The sequence below is a fragment of the Zeugodacus cucurbitae genome, chromosome 4, assembly GCF_028554725.1.
Source record: "Zeugodacus cucurbitae isolate PBARC_wt_2022May chromosome 4, idZeuCucr1.2, whole genome shotgun sequence".
Lineage (NCBI taxonomy): Eukaryota > Metazoa > Arthropoda > Insecta > Diptera > Tephritidae > Zeugodacus > Zeugodacus cucurbitae.
The window spans coordinates 10,272,559-10,295,355 of NC_071669.1; the positions used below are offsets into that span (position 1 = coordinate 10,272,559).

Here is a 22,797-nt window from a genome sequence, read left to right on the forward strand (position 1 = left end):
TAATCAACAGCGGCTAAAGTAAAGATATTAGTGCGATGACAGTGATGAAGTTTTCGAAAAAAAAACAAAATTATGAGTTCTTGAAATTCTAGAGTACAATTTTTTAATAATTCATGGACTTTTTCTTGGTATGTAATTATAGAGGGTTCTTCGGTATGAGCACAACACTAATGAGTGGTATGAAATGAGTTAAGATTGAGTTTTTTATAAGATACAACGATTTACCGTTATAAATTAAAATTCTCAGAGAATTAAGGCGGAACTTGTCTCATAAACCCCAAAAATTTTAGCGATTCCTTGATTTCTAAGAACACCGGATCTCTTGAAGATCGTTCGACGTTGAGATCATCATATTTTCAATTAGTCCATACCGGATGTAGATCTCGTGGTCCACTATATATTTAACTTAACACCATATGCCGAAGACTAGAATAGGCTAAATCTCTGCCATTAAATTTTGCCTCAGAATATACAGTTCGTAAGTTCATAGCGAGAACTTCGCAAGAGTTCGATCCGATCGCAAGAGTTTCATAAATATGAACAGAAATTCGAAAATCTGAAAAATGAACTTTACTAATCTCTCTCTAGCTCGCTCTCTCCCTCCCTTTACAAAATTGAGTTTTGGAAGTTTTCGAAGTATGAGGATTCCTATAAAAGAAATAAACCTTTGTTTCAACAGGTGATTTTTAGATAGGAAAACTTTGGGTTCTTGAATATACCTTAGACATATACAATAACTCATGAACTCATAATAGATTTGAGTATAATTAGTAAAGTGCAAGTATAGTTTAAGGATTAGAAATAGAAATATTTGTTCACTCATTTGGAATAGTAGGCTAGAAGCCTTCTCTAGATGCATCAGCTTATTATTCTGCGGATGTACAGAGATTGTTAGGAGAGTCGTTCACAACAATCTAATCAAAAATGTTCACTTGAAGGAATACTTATTCCACTCATGCCATCCGAATGTTTCTTCGAACCTAAATAGCGAAATAGAGTGCTCAAAGACAAGTACTCCTCATTTGTAATTCTATTCAATATTGTTCCGCTCATTAAAACCATTATTACTCTCTATACCCGTGTTATTGCAATAACAGCATGATGTTATAAACTATATATAAACAAGTAGTAAAGTAAGCCCTTAGCGTAGAAAATTTAAAATCCGTGAAATATTTCTTTATTTTTTCCTTTTTGCAAAGCTTAATCTGTTCACAACTATTTTTCTTCGCTCACTGACGAAATAATCTTATTGCTGATTTTATGATTTCATTTTTAATAGTATTTGTTGAAAACAACAACTTGCCTTTCAACTTCTGCACATTCTAAAGGTTACTTAAATTCATATTTTTTTTGCGTTGAGCTTTTTCTTTTATTAAGATACCACCGCAACGAATCTGGACAGCGACTTAAAGTGGCAATTAACGCTTGGGTAGATACGAATGTAGAGAATATTATGAAGGCAATGAAAAGGGTAAAACGAGTGGAAATTACTAGAAAAATACTGAAAAGAAAAGCATAAAAAGTGGAAACTATATTGAGATTAAAAGTGGCAAAGCAGAAACAGAATAATCGTTAATTTAATGATGTAAGCGTACTTGAAAATAGAGAAAAGTTAAGAAAAATTTTAACAAAAGCAAAATGCTGGAAAGAATTTGAGACAATAAGTTGGCGAGGTATACAAAATGAATAATAACAGAAAAAATATTAAATTCTTGTTATAAAACATGCTGATAACAGAATTGAAAACAGAAACAGAATTTTATATACTTGCAACAGAAAATATAATTTTGCGAAATTTTATATGTTACTTTATTTACTTTTAATATATCTACAGACAATACAACAGAAACAGAATATAACCAATGCCAATACCAATTTATTATACTGAAAATGTATTTTTAAGAAATGTAAACAGTAATTACAACAGAAACATAATACATCCCATGCCTATATACCAGAAACAGAAACTGAATCTATTATAGATGAAACAGAACATATAGCTGCAACATGAGAATTTTTTTAAAGTTTATCAATAACTGCTTAAGACAGTTATGGAAAATGTTTGAAAAACAGAAACTGACAACAGAAACAAAATATATGTATTTTACGGTATAGAAAAATAAAGCTGCAATATGTAGAACGGATTTGTATAAAGCACAATTTGAGGTTACAGACATAGAATGTATAAAATTCTCTATACCAGAAACATAAACTGAATATATTATAACTGAAACAGAAAATAAAACTGCAACATGAGAGTTTTTAATAATTTTTCAATAAATGCTTAAGACAGTTGTGACATATAGCTAAAAACAGAAACTGACACCAGAAAAAAAAATATTTTTCGGTATAGAAACAGAAAGCTGCAATATGTAGAACGGACTTGTAAAAAGGAGAGCTTGAGGTTACAGAAATTTTGTGTGAAAATTCCATCTGCAAACAGAAATTTCGAGCAACTTTCTTTTTTCAGCCAGAAATGTATATGCTTCACATATAGAAAACCTACAAAGATGCTTTACTCAGATTGAAAACGGTAAAATGAACTTCAAATTACGAAATCAGTAAATCAAAGTTGTGCAAAATCAAAGAAATCGCCACGAAATCCACATGCACCTCAGAGACCAGCTACGTCAATAAAGCCAGCAATCATTTGCCGAATGGTTAAACGATCATGCGCACGAAGCTAATAAAGTCAAGGGAGCATGAGAGCATACAAGAGAGTCAGAGGTAGTCATAGCTACGCCATTAGCCATTCACTCGTGTGCAGTAGCGCATTTAATTACATTTTTATCACGCTCAAAATACCATTTATATTTACACGAACCGGACAGAGCGCAGCAAAGTAGTAAAATAGTAGTAAATTGGTAGTAAAAAGCCAAACGAAAACAAAAACTTCAACTTAAGAAAGTAAAAAAAAATGATTAAGCAACACACCTACCACGAAGTAGTCAACACAATCAGCAACACTAATCTCTGACCAACAGTAGCGCCAAGTGCCCATCGATGAGTTAACTGTGAGTGGCTATAAGAATGGGCGGCAACTGCAATAGCGACTCGAACGCGCTACCAACTGACCGACCAACCTACCTTTCCTGCCAACTCAAGCACTCGAGCAGCCGTGCACAAGTGATTTTGGGTGCGTCTTTATTTAAAACAACAACAATAATAATAACAACTGAACTGAACTGAAGAAATGTAGTAAAACGTTAATATTAAGTCAATAAATGAACGGATGGATGGAGCGGGCGTGCGGGAAGCGCTTGGATGAAAAGTGCAGAGTGCAGGTGAAGGCGCAGTGCCAGAGATTGTGTGAAAGATAGCAGGAGAAAGGGGCGAATACGGTGGCTAATGGCTTCGATGGTTCGTTAGTTGTTCCTTCGGTGTGTAGTTAAAGTAGTTATAGAACGCTCTGGAATTACTCTAGCCAGTGTATAAAATTTTACCTATTCTTGTTGTTGCTGCTGCTGTTGATGTTGCCAACTACTTGGTGGCAACAACAATAATGACTAGTTATTTTCCACGTTGTATGTAACACTGTAGTTGCAGCAATAAATAGCTGTTGCAAAGAGTTAAGAAGTAATGACCAGGGTCATTAAATGTGCAACCAAGTTCAGCAGCAGGAGGTACCAAGAGCGCATAGCAAAGGAGTTAATGTACGACAATACATATGCTGGGTACTTGTATTCATTCAAGTACCCAGTAGCGACTTGAAATTGAATGACGAAAGTATATAGGAGCTTGGGTTCGGTCCTTGTTACCGGTAACAAACAAACCGACCGCGCTGGTTCTCGGTCTCAGTAATTGTTTTGGTAAATTACTGATCTTCAAAAAGTATCGTCACTCCTAGACGGACTACGATCACTACTCGACGGACTACCATCAGTCTTAGTCTTTCAAATTGGCCGCCCAAATAAGCTCTGCTGCTACTTAGACATATTCGTGAGCTTCACTTTGCTATTAATCGTGGTATAACGGGACTTATTACTGACCTCAAAGATCGGCCGAACCCGTGGATGAGTCTGCGGGCTTTATTAGATAAGATATCATTCCAAAAACAAATGGTTCTACTTGGAAATGATATTATATGATGATATTCGAACCTGCCAATTGAGATCCCGAAGGAAGTAGGATGAATATAAGCCGAGTCTGCGGGCTTTACATGGCGACATTCCCAAAAGCAAATGGTTTTTAGAAAATGATTTTTGAACCAGCCGATTGAGGTCCCGAAGGATGAAGGAGAAATGTAAGCCAAGTCTGGTGATCTGCGGGCTTTCTTAGTAACATAACTTTCAATAAACAAATGGTTCTTGAAAAAAAAATTTCGACGCAACCGACTTAAGATCCCGAAGGATACAGAAGATATATGAACCGTGATATGATCTTTTAAGGAAGCTTATGGTGGACCTTCACATCATCAATTCGTGTTTCTCCGAATTCATGGTTTCAGATTTCAGTGTAAAAAGTATGCGAAAAACCCAGGTCTCCCGAAATTATAACGGGTGATTTTTTTGAGGTTAGGATTTTCATGCATTAGTATTTGACAGATCACGTGGGATTTCAGACAGTCAAAGTCAAAGAGAAAGATGCTCAGTATGCTTTGACATTTCATCATGAATAGACTTACTAACGAGCAACGCTTGCAAATCATTGAATTTTATTACCAAAATCAGTGTTCGGTTCGAAATGTGTTTCGCGCTTTACGTCCGATTTATGGTCTACATAATCGACCAAGTGAGCAAACAATTAATGCGATTGTGACCAAGTTTCGCACTCAGTTTACTTTATTGGACATTAAACCAACCACACGAATGCGTACAGTGCGTACAGAAGAGAATATTGCGTCTGTTTCTGAGAGTGTGGCTGAAGACCGTGAAATGTCGATTCGTCGCCGTTCGCAGCAATTGGGTTTGTGTTATTCGACCACATGGAAGATTTTACGCAAAGATCTTGGTGTAAAACCGTATAAAATACAGCTCGTGCAAGAACTGAAGCCGAACGATCTGCCACAACGTCGAATTTTCAGTGAATGGGCCCTAGAAAAGTTGGCAGAAAATCCGCTTTTTTATCGACAAATTTTGTTCAGCGATGAGGCTCATTTCTGGTTGAATGGCTACGTAAATAAGCAAAATTGCCGCATTTGGGGTGAAGAGCAACCAGAAGCCGTTCAAGAACTGCCCATGCATCCCGAAAAATGCACTGTTTGGTGTGGTTTGTACGCTGGTGGAATCATTGGACCGTATTTTTTCAAAGATGCTGTTGGACGCAACGTTACGGTGAATGGCGATCGCTATCGTTCGATGCTAACAAACTTTTTGTTGCCAAAAATGGAAGAACTGAACTTGGTTGACATGTGGTTTCAACAAGATGGCGCTACATGCCACACAGCTCGCGATTCTATGGCCATTTTGAGGGAAAACTTCGGAGAACAATTCATCTCAAGTTGCCCAAAATTGGACTTTCCGAATGGACCACCTAAGACGCAGCCGCGGTCAACATTTAAATGAAATTATCTTCAAAAAGTAAATGTCATGAACCAATCTAACGTTTCAAATAAAGAACCGATGAGATTTTGCAAATTTTATGCGTTTTTTTTTTTAAAAAAGTTATCAAGCTCTTAAAAAATCACCCTTTATTTAACTGTCAAGCGGATGTTCCAAATGTTCCAACACTTAACAGATCTCAGATTTCCCAGCAATAATGTTGAGATCTTTTCAGATCGTGTAAATATTTTACGATAGATTTCGAAAGTTGGTTTTCCTCAAACAGCTGTCTAGTTCTTAAAGTTTGGAACGATCAACAACGGAGAACTACTCTAGAGTCGGATGTACTATGGAGCGAATGGTCTATTCCTTTAGAGAATTAGTTTAAATTCCAAAGATAAGTAATCTCTTATGACTCAGCAATACGAAGTCCCACTGGGTCCTGCAAAACATTATCCAAACAAACGCAAGGGGGTTATACATAAAACACCAGCTACTTTGGCTCCTAGTAAAATATTTACCACCAACAAGAGGAGAAGACAAATAAAGGCAGCAGTTAAAAGTCGTAGAAGCTTCTGCTTCTGCTCGAACGAAACCGAACTGCACGTTTGAGCAGCAAAATAATAGTGCTGAAGCGGAAATAGTTTATATATAGTTTACGGTAGGTTACGGACCACACTACTGGTGGCTGGCTGCTGTTGTTGCAGCTACACCGACGTCGCACGTTAATAATGGGTTATCAGCTTGTATATAATCATAATTCAAATTAGCTTTAAAACATAATTTCTGCTATCTTCAAACGGACAATCTGCGTACAACCACAAGCGGCACCGCACCGCGCTCTACTTCTCAGCTTTTAAGGCAATACACTGCGCTGCCACTCAGTTAAAGTAGCAGTTAATTTATGCTTTATACCCCACTCATTAGAGCTGATGATGTATTGCCGCTCTTTGGCATGGTTGGCGGTTAAGAAAATGAAATCGACTTTTAAATTGCTAGCCAGAGCGGTATTCAAAATACTAGGTATGCTGGGTGTGGCTAAAGTTTACTGAAGAAACAAAAAAATTATAATAATTCCAGTGGTTATTTGTGTGTATTTATTGTTGGCTAGTTGGAAATTATAATGGATCGGGTCTCAAATTAAATTACTACGAATTTTTCATGCTGAATTAAGTTATTGGGACGTGAACATTCATTGGGTTAAATGGTAGTAATATATGAGCTATTATTAAATTGATGGAGAGTTCAGAGAACAAGTTTAAGGGAAAATTAATCGGAAATTGAGGTCTGAAGAGGATATTTTCTTCAAAACTACTATCAGTGTTACTATATTTATACCACAAAACATGCATATTATAAGTATATTATATCGCTGAATTATAGGAATTATATAATAATTCAACAAGGGAACTAATGAACTTAGGAACGATGACCTCAATATATTAAGATAATTCATGAATCTCATTGTGATCTGTATGCGATAGCTGTCAATTGGTTTTGAGGTTATATATAAAAAGTAAAATATTATTTTTAAATATAAAAATTGAAAATATGAGATCATATTGTTCGGCTCTTGGCATAGCTAACCACGCATAAATGGGTTTAAAATGGATTTAAAAGTATTTTTTTCTCAAAAAAGTATGGTTTTGAGATTAATGGTCTCAGATCTGGCACGTCAGGTTATTAAGGAATTACTTATGGCTGGGAATCTTTTCAAGACTCGAAACTATTAAGTACTTCTAACCATTGGACTCTCGGAGATCATAAATCATGAGTTTTTCGACTTTTTGAAGAAACTTATCTGTAGATCGCTCGGTCGATGAGTTCGTTTAAATTAGCTCCAAAATTTCGTATGTGATGATCTTGAATATTTTTCAGGAACTACTGATCTCCAAATTAGACAGATGTTTTAACTTCTACACTAGGTTTTCAAGATTTTTAAAGATAGGGAGATTTCGGTAGTTACTTATTCGAACACTTATGTTAGAAATGCCGTTGAGTAAAGGTCTTATATCTGGCAAATTAGATCATTAAGGAATTACTTATGATTTGAAATCTTCTCAAGACTTGAAACAATGAAGCCATTCTAACCGGAGGACACTCGGAGATAATAAACCATGAATCCACTATTCGAGTTTTTTTTCACTTTTTGAAAAAAACTTATTTGTAGATCGCGCGGTCGATGAGTTCGTTTAAATTAACCCCTTAATTTCTTATGTGATGTGCTTTGAACATTTCTCAAGATTTTTAAAGGTAGGGGGATTTCGGTAGCTATTTAGTCCAGTACTTTTATGCCATATTCAGAAACTGAAAGGTCTAGATCACAATATATTACCTCATAGTAGTTCAAAATATATTATTGTTTTAACTTAAGATCCCTTCATTCTCTCTTTTGAGGGATATCAGTTCCATTGTAGCAAAATTCCATGACGCTTGGGGCCTATTACTTTTAAGATTGCAGTTTGACCTTTGTGCTTATCATATTTATGGTAAAGGACTCTCGTTTTGATTTTTATGTGAATTTAATTATAGGTTATGGCCGATTTTTGTTTTATTATTTAAGAAGTGTCTATGGGGGATAAATTGAGGGCAATATATTCATATTACACTTAAAATCATATTCCAAAAATTCGTCCTTCACGTCTCATTCCAGCATACCTTAGGCTTTTAAGTCCATTTAGTCACAGTAGCAACTACCTATAAATTTGGAATTACCTACCTCGTATCGTAGACTCTACTTGTTGCTACTATAAACTCCTCAGACTTGGTGCTACCACGTTGCTTACAAATTGATATCTTAGTGGCTAGTCTTCTACGCTATTTTATGTGCCTTCCTTTGCTTACTAAACCCTATAACTACATATTTATATGTGCTTTCAAGCCTCTATTAACTAGTTTGCTATTTTTGCTGTGTAGTCGCTTAAATTGTTGCATGCTCTCGCAGTAGCTTTATGTCACACTCCTCTTTAAATGCATTTAATTACATTTGCACTTGATAAAAATCAGTGAAAAATTATCCTTCATTAAATGTAGTTACCTTTACATATATGTAATGTAGTTACTCTGGCATGTAAGAGATTGTAGCGCTATGCCTGCAGGCGTGTTCTTCTTTTGTTGGTGTATGTATGTTCTCTTCTGAAGGAACTGTACGCTAGTTGTACTATGTAGTGTTGTTGTTTGTGATGAATATATGTGGCAGGTGGTTAACTTGTGAATTAAATTTACACTCTCTCTTGATTGTTTGTACTATTTTATGTACATACTTGATTGTGAGTCGGTAGAAGAGAGAGAGGGGAATGAAATTTTAAGTAGTCTGGGTACTTTTCGAATAAAAAGATGTATGTAGAGCTGTCAGTTCTTACTAGTACTATAATATTTAACTGTAGAGTAATTGAAAAGTAGTAGGAAGTAATCAAAATTAATTAATTTTCAAAACATTACATTCAATTTAGATTGCCTCACATAGTTGCTTGGTTCAGAAGTGAAGTCGAAAAGACTCCGGACCTTATGTGGCTTATTGTACCACTCAGCAAAATCCTAATAAAGAAAAATTAACCACAAAAAAATTAAAACAATTTTAGTGTTTTTTTTTGTGGCACAAACCACAATCTCTTACAATATTAAATTGTTATTAATCTTTATATTATATTTATCGATTTGGCAACATCATTCCAGTAAGTCAGCAATTCATGCGCACTTCCAGGAATGCTGACACGAACATAGCATAAAAGGAAATAACTAATAAATATGTAACAGTTAGGTATGCAAGCACCTGCTGGTATAAAACTTAGTGCATAAGCCTAATTATGCCCCCTTTTAACTTAGCAGCGACTACGTGCGCATCGGCGCTTAAAATATATTATTAAATTAATTCTAACCAAAGCGTTTTATTTCGGGAACCACAATAATCACCACATTTTTCGAACCTAGCAACCCGATTACCTTGAGATTGGTTGTTGTGTATAGTGTCTTAACTTCAGCGCTCCATTTTAACATGCCCTATAGGCATCATTGCATTCCAAAATTAGCCCTGTATCATTTGCTGTTATCTATGCTGGAAGTTAGCGTGCCAGTCATATTGTTTTAAGCCTTGATTTTTGAAACCCACAGCCTGGTAAGACTCTACACCATCAAGCAGATTGGAAGACTCTTCAAGTTTGTGCCATTTATAGTAATGGTTATCAAATTATTTGACGAATAACGATTTTTTGAAATGTTTATTTTAAGATTTTGGCCCGCTGTGGAGCGTAAAAAGTCCTTTGAACTGCTTTCTCTTAGCAAGATCCATCTCAGCGCGATCATTGGTGTGCTTACTGGACATTGCCAATGAGCACCCATGCGTTGAGACTTGAGATCCTGGCAGATGCAAGTTATCAAAGCTGTTTGTAGGAAGGCGAGGTGGAATCATCTAAGCATTTCCTCCTCCACTGACCAGCGTTTGGCAGACTGTGGTTGAAACACATTGGAAGGCCCACCTTCGCGGATCCTAGTGAATTGGCCAGAATCGACATTAGCCGACTAAAGAAATTCTAAACAGATTCCAAGCGTTTTTCTGAATCTTAAGGGTCGGGAGTTTGTTGGTATCAGAAGGGACAGCACTCAAAAGTGATATCTTCTCTCTGTCTAAGTGAGATCTTATGTATTTGCAAAAATCTGCCCACAGACCCAACCTATCTTTAAGAACTGAATTTCACAGGTGGAAAATGAGACTTCTGGTATTTCAATCACAGAAAAGATTCGTGAAAGTTCCTTTATGGTCCACAGGTATCGAAAAGGAACCAAAGGCTAAACAAAACTCTCAATAATCTCACATGTTGTTGTTAATCTCGGAAGAAATTAAAAATATTGGTCCATGGGTCACGTTACAACTTTGTTATAAGCCCTAGAGTTGAGTTAAAATATAGTAAAAAATAGTTTTTGATCAAAGATAGAGCGAATAAGCTCAACACCACATAGTAATTACAACAAACAACCCAAAAAGTATACCCCAAACCATATTCGTCAAATTAAAATCGCATTACAAGCATATCATACACATTGGCGGCAGGAAGCACGGGCATTACAACATGATAGTGCTATTCATGCAGCTAATAAATGAAAAATTAATACCACAACTAAGAGAATACATACACACACATATAAATCTGTATAAATATATCTATGTATGCATTTCAGCAGATTGTAGGCATTTGAACTTGACCGCCTCACTGTCAATGACGTGATTGTATACCATAATAATGTCTGTCAATGCCAATGCTTGATTGCCGGATTGTTATTGCTGTTGTTGTTATAGCTGCAATTACTGTTGCTACTGCTGTTGGCTACAGTTAGACACGCTTTTGCTGCCGTCTTACGCTGTCATTTATTGAAAAGCCCATTTGTTTACTTAACTGCGGGCGTGCATACATATATATATGTGTGTGTGTTTGTGTGTTTGTGTAGAAATGAAAAGCAAAATTACAATAATAATAGGCTAGCAAATGACAAAAGTTAAGCGTATGAGTATTAAAAGAACTACACATAATAAATCGCACTGAACGCCTTAGTTACGCATGAGCACACACACACACAGCACTAATACACACGAAAGCTCAAGCAAGAGCATTGCAAAGTCAATAGGTATTTAATTTACAACCGAAAAACATAAATCAAAATTTTATATGGCATTTTTGGTAATGGCATGAGGCTGGTTGTTGTGTGCGGTTACGGTGCGCATTAATAAGAGAAAAATATGAAAAATGAAAAAAATAGTGTTTGTAGAGATGTGAAAGATAGTGGCGTTAGGAATATGGAAACTATTTTTTTTTTTCGACATAAAAATTATGAATATAACAAAAAATTAAATTTTAAGAAATTATTTAAAATATTAAAAAAAGTCATAAAAATAAACAAATTAATTATAAAAATTAACAAGTGGCAACCTTTTTTAAAAATTTTTAATCTAAATTTTTAGTTTACTGACCATATTTTAATTTTCCAATTATTTTATGACTTGGATGTATTTAAAAATATAAACAGGTGGCAACACTACAAAATATTTTAAATTTTTCTCCAAATAGTCTTTCTTAAAATTATTGTTTGAATAAAAAAAAATAAAATAAATAAATTAAAATTATCTAACATGTGGCAACACCGTCTTCAATTTGTCTTAAAATTGTTTTCCTAAATTTATAGTTTCACACCCATGTTTTAATTTTCCACTTGTTTCAGAACTTTAATGTATTTAAAAATATAAACAGGTGGCAACACTCCCCAGAAATAATTTCAACTTCTAACATGCTTTAACCGCTTTCCTTTGATACCCATATTGCAATTATTAATTAACAAATATTATTATTAACAAATATTATTTTTAACACTAACATTTTTAAACAGCTGGCAACTCTGCCATAATAATAATAATAATATTTTTAGTAAATTTTAGGATTTTTAAATTTGTTTTTAGTTTTTTATAAATATTATTTGTGATAATGAATTGACGTTAGCAAATTTTAATGCATTCTAATTTTGAAAAAGCTGGCAACTCTCCCAAAATTATAATAATGTTTTTAGTAAATTTTAGGATTTTGAAATTTTATTTTAGTTTTATATGAATATGAATATTAGCAATAATCTAATCATCTTAGTATATGCAATGCATTAAAATTTTGAAACAGCTGGCATCTCTCCTAAAAAAAAAATCAATATTCTTTTTTGCAATTTTTAAACTTTGTTAATTTTTAGTTTCATATCAATATTACAGTACTTCATTTGTTATTTTAATTATTTTTTTACTTAAAATTTTCAACTAGGTGGCAACCTTATATTTTTATTTTTTTTATATCCGTCATAGCAAAACTATTTTTTATAAGTTAAGCTAACCTTCTGAAAAATTTCAACCGAAAAAAATCAAAAAAAAAAATGATCTACCCACACATACTGATATGACCCCCCTAATGCTTCCGTTAGTTTTCTTCCTACTTTTATGATTTATTCATGGCACGTGTGTAAACCACTATCATTAATTTATAATACACAGATTTTTTTTTACATTTTTTACGTTAAACTTATTCTTTTTTTGTATGAACATGCCATATTTAGGTCGTAATACAGGCAGCTGACATAAAATCATAGCCAAGTCATTAATTAGAACATTAGTAAATGAACTGGAAGGAAATGGTTATGCGGGTAATAGTTTTTTTTTTCGTATAATATAATTTGCTATCATATTTTCTATTATTTTTTCATATTTAACTACTCACCTACTTGGCAAAATGCAGTTTTGGTCAGATAAAAGTGCTTGTATGCGTTTAATTTCATATTTCTGAAGCATATTTATTATAACAGCATGTCGTCAGTCAGCCATCTCTATTGCTACTTAGTATTTAGTAACATATCATAACCAGTAAAACGTTGACCACCCGTTACACTATTTTTCCTTTGGACATCATACGCAGCAGTTGACTATTAAGTCAAGTATTCCATCATTTTGACCTCTTGCTGGCACAGAATTCCTTTGCTTTATGAACCATATAGATTTGAGTAATCTATTGCTAAGGCTTAGGCTGGGCACACAGTGGAGGGAAGCACATAGAAAAGAGGATAGACACACTTTTCAGAGTAGACTGTGTGAAGAAAGCTGTCAATAAGGCACACTCAACATACCTAATCCACTGATTTGGTATTCAAAACCACCAACCTTGCTTTAACTATGTGCTCAGCCTCATTTATCCAGCATTCCCTTGCTGCTTGCTTCATTTTTCGAAAAAAAATTCACCATTCTGCATCATTTAGTCGTGTTTAACATTTTTTTTTGCGTTTTTCTTGTATCATTATTATTTTCTTGCCCACAACAACAATACCAACCTCTTTCTAATACAAATACCACTTTTGTTACAATTCTGCAATTAATCTCTCCCACCACTCTTAATATTTGTACTCTCTCTATTTCATGTATTTCAATCCCCTGAACCACACTGCGTCTGTCAGTGCTTAGTTCATCATGATAACAAATTATATGCTGTCACCAGCAAAAGTTCTTTCGTCAAATTTCGTTTCATTTTTGTATTTTTTCCACTTTTTTTGACAATTATTCATGCTTTGTTTTTGGTATCCCCTCTGTTGTGGGGATTTATGCTTTTTCAAACAAACCAAAGCATGTTTTACACAAATGTGAAATATTTGCTACATAAACACATTTGTATTCTGCTGTTTTTCAATTTATTTTATTTTATTTCACTTTTTTGTTTTTATATTTGACTGACTGCTGTGTGTCCAATGCGCTTAGTGGTCATTACTTAGAAGTCAAAATTCTAGAACTCACATAGCAGGAGATTTATACATAAGTCAGTTACTGTGGTGTATGTGTGGAGAAGAATTCAAAGATCATATTGTAATAACTCAACAGAGTGTGTCATAGATATATACACAATTTTTTGATAAACGAAAGGTTCTTTTGAAGAAGAAGAAATAATTATAAAATAGGAGTTAAATTCTTAGTACAGCCCATACTTAGATTATTTATTTAAATTTATATTTTAATCATTAGTTAATCGTATCAATTCTCTTACCTTTTGATTTGCATTAAAAAATAATAATTTTCCAACGTCCAGATATCAGCCAAAACATCACATAATGAACCGGAAAAGAAAAAGAGAAAATAATATATTTAATTTTTTCCCCAAATAATTTTTTCAGAAATTTACTCTTTAAATTATTTAATTCAATATTTTCCGATGAAAGCTTTAAGCTTAGAATAGTAAAGAAGTAGTGAAGGCGCCATAAAATTTGGAACCTGGTTACCATGAAGAATAAAAAAATAATAATTAAAAAATCCAAATATTCACAAATTAAAGCTTATAAAAATTTATACATAAATGTTTCAAGATTTGTTAACTCACACACTCGTCTTGTAGGCCTCAAAATAAATCTTGAAGTAAAACACTTTAGCTATACAATACCTTATTAGAAGAAACTGTAATATATGGCATCCACACAGATTTTATCTTCACAAGTATATCTTAAAAACTTATTTCGTCATGCTCTACTAAAAATTTGTGTTCTTCAAGTGGCTCATGCGCTATAAAAAATAACTGTAGGCTTACTTTTTTATATCTTTAGTTCTTTTATCTCTCAACAACAATCAGTAATTCTTCAATACCCGTTATGCCTAACACTTAAACGGAAATTGAACTCGAAACTCTTAACTGATACTAATCTTTGATTCTAAAAGTTGTTGAAGTTAGAAATTATAGGTTTAGCTAATAACAAACTGAAATTAGGTGATCTATAATAAGAAATAACCATTTTACTTCTCTTTTAGGAAATTTAAATTTCATTATTTGGTTTCATTAGTTCGCAAATTTAAGGTACTTAACCAGTGAACAAAACTGAGTGTTTCAAAGGCTATCCCAAACTCATAAAATAGTCTAATATAATCATACTCGTATCACTTGATCTAGTTGGCTTGTTCTTTGATGTGATTTGTTTACCTACAGTTTGAACTAATAAAGTAATAGCTTCTCGCCTAGATAGTCTTTTCCGGATAGTTTTTACGCTAGATATGACAACTTTCCTTAAATTGAAAGGAACTGCTGACTACTCACAGTTTGTTTGGCAGGGGTATTTTCATTAACGATATAAACAGTAAAAGGTCATTATTGCTTAAAAATATATTATATTTCTATCCATATATATTTTTATTGAACAATTAATTAGGTAACCTTATTTTAAATAATTAACACATGTGTGAACATGATAAATGTATGCTAATTTAAGTAAATGGCAAAGAAGTGGGCAGAAAACTATATGAACCAGACAGAAATTGATATATTTCCTCCATTTTCTCTCTGTACTTACATATATCATATAATATATTTTTAATTAACAGCGAATATATTTTCTGAATATTAATGATCGTTGTGGCGATGGCGTTCATTGTGTAGTAGTAAAGTGCCTGAACGTGACTATGTCGCACGCTTAACACACGATTCAGTGAGAAAATGTTTATTAACTTTTAAAATATATGTATGAGTACCATATATAGTATGAGTACCTATGTAAGTTTTTCAGAAGTACATGTACCGCAAATCGTTAATAATTAATTGGACGTGGGCAGCCATACATCTATTATTGACATACTTTTCAACGCTACTTATTACTGTTTATGGCACTGTCATTTACGAGTACATATATTTTTTTTTAATCTAATGTGCTATGTTTTTACAGTTAATGAATTAATTAAGTTATTATTAATGAGTTGATTAGTTTACTAATTCACGTAATTATTTACTTCAGTGGGATCTTTTTATTGAAAGATGTTAAGTTGAGACTGTAGGTTTGACTATTAAGATATATATTTTGTGTTGAAGTTAACTACAAATAGATTATACCAATTATTCATACTATTGACATGCATTTGTCAATGATTAAATTAACTCCAAAACACCCACAATCTTGTCGACAAATGACATTTAGCTTTCAACAAGCTGAAGAAAGGCAACGCATTAGTCCTGAACTTGAACTTCAGGATGTTTGAGTATGCCAGCAGAAGTTGATCTGATGATTTCACGGCGGATTTTTAATGTTTTTTAATGCCTTGTAACTTCTTATAGCCTTTTCACACAGCCAAATTATTTGATCAATTAAAATTTTGATTGAGAAATCAGTTTTCAGCACTTTTGGTTTAGCTTTTCATTAAAAGTAGCTAAGTTTCATGAGTTGATACTATTTTTAACAGCGACATCTACAGACAAAGAACGTATATATAATATTTGTCGCAAAGTTGCATTTCATTTCCAAGTCGATTAAAATTCACTTAAAAATTAATGTAGATTTTTATTTTGTATAGTAAATCGATCTTAATCAGCGTTTTAATTGAGCGGAGGCCGGTTAATCGATCAATTAGCTCCTGTATGAAAAGGCTATTAGGATAGTTTTGTACTTATAGCAGCTGTAAATCGCAGAAACCTCTGAAAAAATGTCTTAAAATTTAAGCTTAAGGAAAGCAGGTCACTTCAAACTGAAGGATAATGTTTTGAACTATTATACAAAAGTTTCAATGTATCTTGATTGGACGTTCTACATATAACTCTATACTGCTTCGATTTGATTTTGAAACGATTTTGGTGAAGACTGGAGACTTTTCTTGAACACTTGGTTGTGTTTTAAATTTTTACGCAACCCATAACCTCTTCATTAGCCCGATGATGATGATGAGGTGCTCTTTAACTCTCTTATCCTTAAATATGTATATTGTAATGGTCTCGGTGAAGCCTTCAGGAAGCTTAGGTTAGTCGAATCCGCTTTGTTCTAAATTCTTATGTAACACATTACGCTTACCGATTTGAACGTTTACCAGAAATTTATTTCCTGAAAAGATTACTTATTAATATAGAGTTTTTGAACTCCCTTGCCATTTTATCGTTACATCCGTGATTCGAGTATCATTTTTTGTAGAATTTAGGTATTCTTTGAAGAATTGAATCTAATTTATTTAACAGTACGGGGATTATTTATCCTAGAAATCAGCTCTTTCTTCACTCTTAAGTACTGAAATAGTACGCGAACTACTTTCTTGATTCCCTGATATCATATTCTCTCAAAACTGAGTTTGATTATTGTTGTTGTTGCTTTTTAGATGGGTTCTTATTTAAATTCTATGAATGAAGACCCTATTATTTCCACATAAATATATTAAAATTCGATTTACACAAACAATTAGTCTTCAGAAGAAAGGAAGAAAATTGAAGTAAACAAAACAAAAAAAAAACGAAAAAAGTTAACTTCGAAAACTACTATTGACTGGGCATCAAAAAAACAATAACAAAATACAAATAGAAAGTTGGCATATCAAGGAGAATAGAATTGACAATTGACAAAGCAAACGAAAGACATGAAAATACAAACAAAGATATTTATTTACATATTTAAATTTTAATGACACACGCCAAGATGTCAGAATTAATTCCAGTATAAATAACATTTACACACACTGTACACTGTACTTACCAAAAAAGCAAACGTACAATTCCAATAAAATTCAGAAAATAAAAAAAAATTGTATTTTGGAAGCCGATTGTTGTGTGACTATGTTCAGCTGTCACGAGCGTGTACGTCAAAGTGTGGCGTTCTAACTGTTGCTGTTGTTGTAGCTGTTAGTTTTGAAGCGCATTTTGACGTTTTCAAGTGTGTTTACAACAGCGCCGACAAGCAGCAACAACAATGAGTGTGAATGGTTTGGATGGGGTAAATGAGCGGGTACTTTGTTTTATGGCAAGCGAATAAAGCAAAGGCAGGTTGTAGAAATATTGGTGATGTCAGAAGAATAGGTGTGGATATGTATGAAAAGCTAAGAAAAACGTGAATAAATTGAAATGTTTAACACTGAAAACCACTTGTAGACCGAAATAAGTTGAGGAATTCTCAGCAGCAAATAAAAAAGAAAAAAAAAAAAACAAATAGAAGAAATCGAAAATTTAAAATTAAAATTATATTTGACACTTGAGTAACTGACCATTCCATGCCGCAGATCGATTGACAAGTGTCAAGTGTCAACGTTCAACGGTATATGCACTCAATTTATTTGTGCCTAGAGAAAGTTTAACAAAACAAATAAAACAAGTAATGAGTATAAAGGCGAAAAAAGCATTTTTCGAAAGAATTTATATTTGTTTGTTGCTTAAAAACAACAAATATAGGCACATTTATTTAGAAAAGCGCGCTGAGCGCACATTTCAAGTGAACAAATAATTGCTACAAAGTAAACAAACACAGAGTGATAATGAAAATGTTGGATTGATAGAAACAAAAAAGCGATAGAATAAATGCTTAGAAAGCACATATTAATATTGACTTTATAGCAGAATAATGAAGTGTATTAGAAATAGTCTAAAAGTAGCCAAAAATAGAAAATGTTAAAGACTTCATTTATTCTTATCCTGACAGGAGTCTAAATAATTAACAGACAAGAGGCGCCGCTTTTGTGACTTTTGAGTATTATGGTGAAAATATAGTGTAGTGGAGATGAATAAACTTTATTGTAAATAGTGCACTGTTCAGCATTTTGTAGTTAGATCCAGTAGAAAGGTTTATCAGGTATCTTAAATAAAGTGGTAAACACAATTTGAGAGCTGGTGGAAATATTAGTAAAGTTAAACGATTTGCTCTTCTATATTTTACTGATTGTACAGTCCATTTTAATTTTCAAAGATTGCGTTTGGAAGATATAAGAAAGGTATAAAATAACTATTTTGACAGAAGATTATACTTATGATACTTGATAACCATTAATTTATTAACTTCTCTCATACTCGCACAATTTTACCATCTATTTCTCTCCCTCTTTATCTTTCTGTCTCGATATTTATACCCTGAACAGGGTATATTAAGTTTGTCACGAAGTTTGTAACACCCAGAAGGAAGCATCGGAGGCCCTATAAAGTATATATATAAATGATCAGTATGTTGAACTGAGTCGATTTAGCCATGTCCGTCTGTCCGTCTGTCTGTATATATACGAACTAGTCCTTCAGTTTTTAAGATATCGTTTTGAAATTTTGCAGATGTTATTTTCTCTTCAAGAAGCTGCTCATTTGTCGCAACTGCCGATATCGGACCACTATATCATATAACTGCCATACAAACTGAACGATCGGAATCAAGTATCATTGTATGGAAAACTTCCGCATTTTACCACATATCTTCACGAAATTTGGTGTGAGTTATTGCTCATAGAAATAACTTAATCTCCGAAAAAATGGTTAAGATCGGTTCACTATAGCATATAGCTGCCATACAAACCGAACGATCGGAATCAATGGCTTGTATGGACAATTTTCGCATTTGACGTGGTATCTTCACGAAATTTGACATGGATTACTGCTTAAGGTAATAATATAATCTCCGAAGAAATTCTTCAGATCGGTTAACTATAGCATATAGCTGCCGTTCAAACTGAAAGATCGAAATTTTTCTTACGTCTTTAGATTTGCTTAAACACATAGTCTAAAAGAAATGCACCTGTGAAAGGTATATTAACTTCGGTACTGCCGACGTTAACGTTTTTTCTTGTTTTCTTTATTTTTGTTCTCTCGCTCTTTCTATCTCTCCCTCTATCATTTACTAGATTTTTCTTTCTCAATGTTACTCTATCTATCCCTCATTTTCGCTCTGTTTCTCTATCTATCCCGCCTTTTCTCTCTGCCTGTTTCTCTATCTATCCTTTTTCTCTCTGTCTATGTGTCTCTGTCTATTTCTCTTTTTTTACCTCTGTATCTCTCTGTCGAGAGAACATTCGCATCTCTTATAAATCTATTTAAGTTCAAACTAATCAACAGACCATGCACACTAGCCTTGCATAAAATCGTAGTACGAGTAGTTTTGTGCTATGAAGCTGAAACATGAACAATAAACGAAAAAGACAAATTGATGACCTTTGAAAGAAAAATTCTCCGAAAACCGAAATTTTCCGGACCGGACGAATAGAGAATAAGATAATAATATAATCTCCGAAGAAATTCTTCAGATCGGTTAACTATAGCATATAGCTGCCGTTCAAACTGAAAGATCGAAATTTTTCTTACGTCTTTAGATTTGCTTAAACACATAGTCTAAAAGAAATGCACCTGTGAAAGGTATATTAACTTCGGTACTGCCGACGTTAACGTTTTTTCTTGTTTTCTTTATTTTTGTTCTCTCGCTCTTTCTATCTCTCCCTCTATCATTTACTAGATTTTTCTTTCTCAATGTTACTCTATCTATCCCTCATTTTCGCTCTGTTTCTCTATCTATCCCGCCTTTTCTCTCTGCCTGTTTCTCTATCTATCCTTTTTCTCTCTGTCTATGTGTCTCTGTCTATTTCTCTTTTTTTACCTCTGTATCTCTCTGTCGAGAGAACATTCGCATCTCTTATAAATCTATTTAAGTTCAAACTAATCAACAGACCATGCACACTAGCCTTGCATAAAATCGTAGTACGAGTAGTTTTGTGCTATGAAGCTGAAACATGAACAATAAACGAAAAAGACAAATTGATGACCTTTGAAAGAAAAATTCTCCGAAAACCGAAATTTTCCGGACCGGACGAATAGAGAATAAGATGGAATAGCGAACTGGACTAGCTATTTCAAGACGAAAACGTGGTGCGATTTATCAAAAGGATTTAGGACATATTACAAGAATGGATGATTCAAGAGCCCAAAAGAAGCTATTGAACGCGAAAGCATACATCGGCAGAGCAAGAGGAAGGCCAAAAACAAGATGGAAGAAAGAATTAAACGAAAATCTGAAGAAGCTCCGATTGGAAAACTGGAGAGACCGCAAATGTCAGAGTAGCTTGAATTGTTCAGCAGGCAAAAGCACACAGAGAGCTGTATGATGATCTCTCTTTTATTTTTAGAGCTATTTTTCCTTGGCTAATAAAATAATGACAGAAGATCAGTGGGACACGTTGAAATCCTCGTCTGAGCTATTGGTCTGTTGGTCTGTTGGTGGGAAGTTAATGATTGTCTCCTTTTATAGTTTATTCTAAACAAGAGAGCTATACTTTCAAGAGAATCTAGGCATCCCGGAACCTGTGGATATGGATTTGTGCTGGTTCGATGTCTTTTCTGTACTCTCCAAAGATCTTCTGAGTTTTCGCATGTTAAAGATATAAGCTTCCCTTCCAGTACATCCATTAATTTAAGCTGAAACAGTCCTCACCGCTTCCAATAAACTGTCTACCAACATTGCTAACTGCCACAAAACCAATACAATTCGTGGCAACATCAACCACCAATCGAAAAGTCAACGAATACCATCATTAACCGACTAACCAATTGTCTATGGAACACATCGACGCTTGATTGCCATTTGCCCTTAAGCGTTTTCAGCACTTTTCACTAAACATTATTTGCGCAGAACGAGCAGAAAATACAAAAAAAAAAACAACAAAAACAAATGAAAACTTGGCAAGCGAAATTTTAGAAAAAAAATGGTCGAAATGAAAACAATTCTAAAAGCAAATTGCAGTTAATTGAAAAGTAAACACCGCCAACACCAGTAGTGCATATGGAGACACACATACATATATAGTATATATATATGTTATTCAAACTTGACTACAGCAGGACATTGAAGCAATCGAAAGCACTAGAAAAAGTCAGAAAGAGTCAACGCTGTCCAGGCCAGCAGCTGACGGAGCTCATGAGGTGTGTGTGTCTCCAATTCATATGGACTTCTATTTCATTTCCATTGCGCTTTCCACATTCAAATGCCATTCTCAGCATTGCTTCCTCTTCTTCCGCGCGTTTCATGCCAGCAAATGCAATCTTCATTACCAGCTCTCGACTAATGGCTAAATGCTCGCGCTTTCATGCACTTGTCGTCGTCGCCGTCGTCAGCGTGATGGATATACTCGCACAAGTCACACACAGTTTGAGGTTGAGGCTGTTCGCATGGCGCAGCAGCAAGCGCAACGTGCAACGGTAATTTGGCTAAGTGGTTAAATGGCAGTTGAATGCAAGCGTCCGACAGTCAAACGTTAGAATGGCGCTAATACGCAGCCACATGTGTTTATTAAAGACACTGCGCTGCTCTACAATTGCTTTGACTATTTGGCTTTGACTGGTCGTCTGGTGGCGTGCTGGCGTTGACTATAGCGCTGGCTTTGGTTGTGGCCGCTGCCAGTGAGTGGCTGGCTAGTTGGTTTACCTACTATATCTGTATATGCATGCAGTGGCTAAAAGCATTGAGCGCCTGTTGTCTAATGTTTGGCGCAAATGGATTTGCGTTTTAATAATTCAATGGTCAAAGTGTTGTTGGTTGGCTGTGACCACGCTCTCTTGAATTTCTTTATTTATTTTTTGTTTTTGGATTTTTCCGATGCATTTGCAGCAAAGCTTGTTGAAGTGCTTAGATTCTCAAAATTAACGATTTTCTAGTTTTGTTATTTTAAAAACATTTTATTACAATTCTCCAAAAAAAAAAGTAGTATTTTTGAGGATCTGAGTACATTAATAGCTCCATATACAGAGGTACACATCCGACGTTTTTTTTTACAAGTTTCACACAAAAAGCTTTCCCTTGTTGTTGTTGTTGCCGCAGGGTCACAAAATGCTATGTTGTTGTAAACCTTGATCTATTCCTGAGCGAATGAAGTCAGTTTGGCTAGAATTGCTAGAACTATTTCGGAGAAATGCGCAAATGAACTGAAGACTCGCAGTAGTCAAAAGTATTTACACACGGCGATTTAGCCTTTAACCTTGGATTTGGTTTAAGCAAGAGTAGTAATTGGATTCTATTGCATTCATAACAACCTAACTCTGGCTTAAAATATAAAAATTGGTAAATAAAATGT

At 34.1% G+C, this 22,797-nt stretch overlaps 2 protein-coding genes across 4 annotated transcripts in view; one reads left to right on the plus strand and one right to left on the minus strand.

The window, feature by feature from the left end:
- LOC105209352 (uncharacterized) overlaps positions 1–22,797 on the minus strand; it is a 181,817-nt gene that overhangs the window by 40,343 nt on the left and 118,677 nt on the right. The window contains exon 6 of one of the 3 annotated variants that reach the window (XR_008471035.1): positions 12,244–14,029. The exons of the other annotated variants lie outside the window; for them this stretch is intronic. The gene's annotated coding sequence lies outside the window, so the exon portion shown is untranslated. Of the gene's footprint in view, positions 1–12,243; positions 14,030–22,797 lie in introns of those variants that run through there. 3 annotated transcript variants of the gene reach the window in all.
- The window catches only part of LOC105209327 (cysteine-rich motor neuron 1 protein), a 396,142-nt gene that overhangs the window by 37,145 nt on the left and 336,200 nt on the right, over positions 1–22,797 (plus strand). The gene's annotated exons all lie outside the window — the stretch shown is intronic.